This window comes from Sorex fumeus, unplaced genomic scaffold, assembly GCF_029834395.1.
Source record: "Sorex fumeus unplaced genomic scaffold, SorFum_2.1 ptg000039l, whole genome shotgun sequence".
Taxonomy (NCBI): Eukaryota; Metazoa; Chordata; class Mammalia; order Eulipotyphla; family Soricidae; genus Sorex; species Sorex fumeus.
The window spans coordinates 12,531,538-12,537,879 of NW_026606096.1; the positions used below are offsets into that span (position 1 = coordinate 12,531,538).

General features: G+C 44.5%; 1 pseudogene; it reads right to left on the reverse strand.

Moving 5' to 3' along the window:
* Positions 1-238: 238 nt before the first annotated feature.
* Positions 239-1,015, reverse strand: LOC130028192 (TAR DNA-binding protein 43-like; annotated as a pseudogene).
* Between the last annotated feature and the right edge of the window lie 5,327 nt (positions 1,016-6,342).

A 6,342-nucleotide genomic window follows, 5' to 3' on the forward strand; every position in this document is an offset into this window, starting at 1 on the left:
GCAGTTCACTTTCAAACACTCAAGAGTTCAACCCGTTATGTAAGAAAACTTAGAAAATTCCTTTAGCTTTTCCTCTTTTTCTAAAGGAAAAATGTCAAAATTACTGCTAAATATACTCCACACCAAACAAACCAATTTTGAAAATTCTTAGTGCATATGTATCTTACAATATACTTACCGTGAGTTTAGAAAAATTTGACTTCCCACCAGTCTTTAGCGTCTAACTGACCAGCCCAGCCTACATGCCCCAGCCCGACGACTTCGAGTCCATGCTGGAGCTGAAGTCCATGCATTGAAGCCGCTGCCCGAGCCCGCGTTGGAGGCCGACCCCCACCCGATGGCGGCGCCCGAGTTGGAGCCGCTGTACTGGTTGTTCCCAGAGCCGAAGGCCTGGTTGGGCTCTCTCTGCATGTTGGCCTGACTCTGGTTGTTCCCTGACGGGCCCGACTGGTTCTGCTGACTGGCCAGCATCCCCATCATGCCCCAGCTGCTCTGCAGGGTGGCCTGGGTCGTGGCCCTCATGGCCGGCTGGACGCTGAAGGCGCCGAAGTTCATCCCGCCCCCCATGTTGCTGCCCTGGTTGTGGCCCAGCCCCGCCCCACCGCCCCGGCTGTTCCCGAACCCGCCCTGGCTCCCAAAGCCACCCGGATTATCACCAAATCTTCCACTTCTCTCTAACTGCCTATTGCTATTGTGCTTGGGCTCCGCGTTGCAGATATGCACGCAGAGGATGCCTTTGATGATCAGGTCCTCGCCACACAGGGACTGGGCCACCTGATAATCTGCAAACGTGACGACAGCAAACGCCCCCCCCCCCCCCCAAGGGCTTGGGGATGAACACATCGACCACCTCCCCATACTGCCAGAAGAACTGCCGCAGCTCGTCGGCAGTGAGGTCCTGGGTGCAGCGGCGCACAGACACCTTCCTGCTCCTCAGAGGCTCATCCGGGCTTTGCTTAGAATTTGGGAGTTTGCAGTCACACCACCGTCCATCAATCATGTGTCGCTGAGACATCACCTTCACTTGGGTCTCATACTCCGTGAACCGCACAAAGTCAAACCCTCTTTTGGTGACCAGTCTTGATATCTTTTTTTTTACCTGGACCATGAGGACCTCCCCGAAGGTGCTGAAATACTCCTTGAGGTCCTGCTCGGTGGTCTTCCAGGGCAGGCCGAGCACGATGGGGTCAGACGTCTTCTGCACTGCCCTTTTCACCTTCACCGCCGACAAAGCATCAGCCTCCTCCGTGTTCCTTTTGTTATCTTTGGGGTAGTTGACCACGTAGACTCGGTTGCCCACGTCGGGCGCGCGCAGGATGCCCTCCACCAGGCGTGCGTACGGCAGGCATGCACTGCGACATGGGGTTCCGGTAGCGCAGGCCGCAGGCGCCCGGGAACTGCGCCGTGACCGTGGACAGCAGCACGATGCCATCGTCCTCGGACGGGATCTCGACGGGCTCGTCGTTCTCGTCCTCCTCCGTGACCCGGATGTACTGGGACATCTTCGCCCGCTCGGCGTCCGCTAGGCCGCTGGAAACCCACGAGGCGGCGCGCGCAACGACAGCGACCACCACCGCTCGCTCTCGGCTCGCACTAACCTTGAACACTTTGATGTATTTATTATTCATGTATTTCTATATTCTTCGTGACGTGACTATTCAAGTATTTTACACATTCTTTTTTTTTTTTTTTTTTTTTTTTTTTTTTTATTTTTATTTATTTTTTTTTTTTATTAGTGAAAAACCATGAGGTACAGTTATAGGCTTACAAATTTTGTGCTTGGGTTTCAGTTATACAATGATCAAGTCCCCATACCTCCACCAGTGCCCGTCATCCATCCCCATGGGTCCCAGCATCCCCCCCCCTCATCCCCCCCCCCCCCCCCCCCTCCCATCCTGCCTCTGTGGCAGGGTATTCCCCCTTGTTCTCTCTCTCTTCTTTTGGGTACTGTGTTTTGCAAGAGAGGCTTTGAGTGGCAATCATGTTTGGTCTATCTACTACTTTTAGCATGCTTCTCCCACCCTGGGAGGGCCCTCACAACACCCTTCATTTGGTAATCTCTTCTCTATCTGAGCTTCCTTTTCACCTAGAGCCTGTGGCTGGCCTTCCATTCTTAAATCGAGCTCTTTGGGTTCACCGATGTCTTCTATTTTTCATAATTTTTAAATTGGATTTAATTGAAATGTCATCTTGTTGTGGGACTAGACATCTATGTGCTTTTGAATACATTAGAAAGGAATTGGTGGGACCAGAAAGATAGACAGCAGGTAAGGCACCTACTTGCACACGGTCAACTCAGGTTCAATCTCTAGCACCCTATATATTTCCCTGAGCCCTGTTAGGAGTGATCCCTTAGCCCAGAGCTAGGAGTAACCCCTGAACAGAGCTGGGTGTGGCATCCCACCTCAATTAAAAAAAATTGAAAAGGAAAGCAATTGGCAAGAACTAGGCTTAGAATTTAGAAAAGAAAAACATTCACTGAGGAGTTAAAAATACCCCCCCAAAAAAAGAATTAGAACTATATGTTTTGCTGACTGCATTTGGAAGAGATTGATAAGAAAGAAATTGACTTTGATGCCATAGAGAAAAGAGATGAGAGTGACTTCTTAAGTTTCCTTTCTGTCATTTTTTATAGCCATTTACCCTGATTTACTTTACTGTTTGGACTGATTTTCTTCAGTCAACCCAAAGCAGCTGCTTACTTTAGAAAGCAGAATATGTGGGAAAACATTTCAGTTCCATCATGCAATTAGTAATGACAACAAATCCAGCACTTCTGTCAGGTATGATCCAATGCTGAGGTAAGCTAGCATATGAGCACACTAAACAGAAATGATGGCCACTCAATACCTCGGTTGCAAATCACAATACCCAAAAGGAGAGAGAGAACAAAAGGGAAAGCCCTGTCACAGAGGCAGGGTGGAGAGGGGGAGGGGGTGGGAAGGTGGGAGGGGTACTGGGATCATTGGTGGTGGAGAATGGGCACTGGTGGAGGGATGGGTAACCGATCATTGTATGACTGAAATGCAAAAATGAACGTTTATAAGTATGTAACAGTATCTCATGGTGATTCACTAATAATAATAATAATAATAATAATAATAATAATAATGAAATGGCTTCTTCTTCCTGGGTCTCCTGTGCTCATTTCAAGAACAGTATATTTTTCAGGTCTTAAAGTTTGAATAGCGGGATGTCAAGTGACCAAGTGAAAGAATTTCATGAGTGCTCCATGAAATTCTTTATGACATCCCTGCTGAGAATGGTGTCTATTGTTTTCCAAACATGCTGTCTCCTTCACTTTCTTCATTTCATACCATTTTCATCCTCAGTATGAAGAGGATCTTTTGGTAACTTGGAATTATGCTATGGAGTGATCCTAGTCAGCAAGAAAGGTTGAGTTCGCCCCACCCATGCCCCTCCCAGCCCCCCTCACCATCCATTTTATATAGGAGCTCCCTTTTTAAAAAAAATTAATTAATTAATTGATTAAGTTTTATTTTTTCATGAATCACCATGAGATGCAGTTACAGACTTACATACTTTCTGCTTACGTTTCAGTCATACAATGATCGAGTACCCATCCTTCCACCTGTGCCCATCCTCCACCACTAATGTTCCCACTATCCCCAAAAGGTAAAGATTCTTAAGCACTTGAGTCAGCCACTTCAGACTCTCAATTCCAGCTGCACCCCATGGCTCTTGGTTATGTTCTCAGGTATTGCTTGTTCCAAAGGAAAGTGGCATATATTGTGCCCACATCTCCACAAATCTTCCTCTGCCTTATATTTGTGGAGAGCATGATCTCTATAAAACTTGCAGGACTGAATCCTACTTGGTCATGGTGTATGATCTTTTTGATGAGTAGTTGGATTCTATTTGCTAGTAGTTTGTTGAGGATCTTTGCATCTGTGTTCATCAGGGATATCGGCCTGTAATTCTCTTTCTTTGTGGTATCTCTGTCTGCTTTTGGTATCAGTGTGATATTTGCTTCGTAGAAACTGTTCGGAAGTGTTTTTGATATTTCAATTTCGTGGAAAAGCTTAAAGAGTATTGGGAGTAAGTCCTCTTTAAAGATTTGGAAGAATTCACTAGTGAATCCATCCGGGCCAGGACTTTTGTGCTTGGGGAGACTTTTTATTACCATTTCAATTTCCTTGATGGTGATAGGTCTGTTCAGGTATTCCAGGTCTTCTTGGTTCAGCCTTGGGAGTCTGTAGGAGTCTAGGAATTTATCCATTTCCCCGAGGTTTTGATGTTCCGTGCCATAAAGCTTCTCAAAGTACTCCCTGAGGATCCTCTGAATTTCTGTGGTTTCTGTTGTAATGACCCCCTTTTCATTTCTGATTCGGTTTATTAGGGTTTTCTCTCTCCCTTTCTTTGTGAGTTTTGCTAGAGGCTTATCGATCTTGTTAATTTTCTCAAAGAACCAGCTCTTGGTTTCATTGATCTTTCGGATTGTTTTTTGGGTTTCCATCTCGTTAATCTCTGCTCTGAGTTTTATTATTTCCTTTCTCCTGTTCGGGTTGTGCTCCTTTTTTTGGTCCTTCTCCAAGCTCTTAAGCTGTGAGGTTATGTTACTTATGTGTGCTCGCTCCTCCTTCCTGAGGAATGCTTGTAGAGCTATAAACTTTCCTCTTAACACAGCCTTTGCTGTGTCCCATAAGTTTTGGTAACTCGTGTTCTCATTTTCATTCGTTTCTAGGAATCTTTTGATTTCCTCTTTGATTTCCTGTCTAATCCACTCGTTGTTCAATAGTGCACTGTTTAATTTCCAGGTGTTTGATTTAGTTTTCTGTTTTTGTGTGTGATTTACTTCTAATTTCAGCGCATTATGGTCTGAGAAGATTGTTGCTACAATCTCTATCTTCTTAATTTTATGGAGGCATGTTTTGTGGCTCAGCATGTGGTCTATCTTGGAGAATGTTCCATGTACGCTTGAGAAGAATGTGTATTCAGCTTTTTGTGGATGAAGTGTCCTGTATATATCTACTAAGTCCCTTTCTTCCATTGTTTCCCTCAAATGAAGTATGTCCTTGCTAAGCTTGAGTCTGGTTGATCTATCAAGAGGTGACAAAGCAGTGTTGAAGTCTCCCACTAGTATTGTGTTGCTATTGATGTCTTTTTCCAAATCTATGAGTAGTTGTTTTAAGTACTTTGCTGGTCTTTAAATTAAATTAAAACAGCATGGTACTGGAACAAAGGCAGAACTGCAGACCAATGGAACAGGGTTGAATACACTGACATCTCTCCTCAATCATATGCTCATCTAATCTTTGATAAAGGTGCAAGTAATGTGAAGTGGAGTAAGGAAAGCCTCTTTTATAAATTGTGTTGGCATCACTGGACGGCTACATGCAAAAAAATAGGCTCAGAACTCTGCCTAACACCATGTACAAAAGTAAGATCAAAATGGATTAAAGACCTCAACATCAGACCAGAAACCATAAGGTACATTGAAGATAAAGTTGGCAAAACCCTCCATGACATTGAAGCTAATGGTATCTTCAAAGATGCCACGCCACTGGCCGAGCAAGTGAAAACAGAGATAGATAAATGGGACTATCTTAAACTAAGAAGCTTCTGCACCTCCAAAGAAACAGTGACCAAAATACAAAGACAGTCTACAGAATGGGAAAGGATATTCACCGAATACACATCTGACAAGGGGTTGATATCCATGATATACAAAATACTGGTTAAACTCCACAAGAAGAAAACATCCAACCCCATCCAAAAATGGGGCAATGAAATGAACAGAAACTTTCTCAAAGAAGAAATCCGAATGGCAAAAAAGCACATGAGAAAATGCTCTACATCATTAATCATCAGGGAGATGCAGATCAAAACCACAATGAGATACCATCTCACACCTCAGAGACTGGCCCACATTCAAAAGAACAAAAGCAACCGATGCTGGCGTGGATGTGGCGAGAAAGGGACACTCCTTCACTGTTGGTGGGAATGTCCACTGGTTCAGCCCTTCTGGAAAACAGTATGGACGATTCTCAAAAAATTAGAAATTGAGCTCCCGTTTGACCCAGCAATACCACTCCTGGGAATATATCCCAGAGAGGCAAAAATGTATAGTCGAAGTGACATCTGCACTTGTTTGTTCATTGCAGCCCTCTTTACAATAGCCAGAAACTGGAAGAAACCTGAATGCCCAAGAACAGATGACTGGTTAAAGAAACTTTGGTACATCTACACAATGGAGTACTATGTAGCTCTTAGAAAAGATGAAGTCATGAAATTTACATACAAGTGGTACAATATGGAAAGTATCATGCTAAGCGAAATGAGTCAGAAAGAGAGGGATAGACATAGAAAGATTGCATTCAT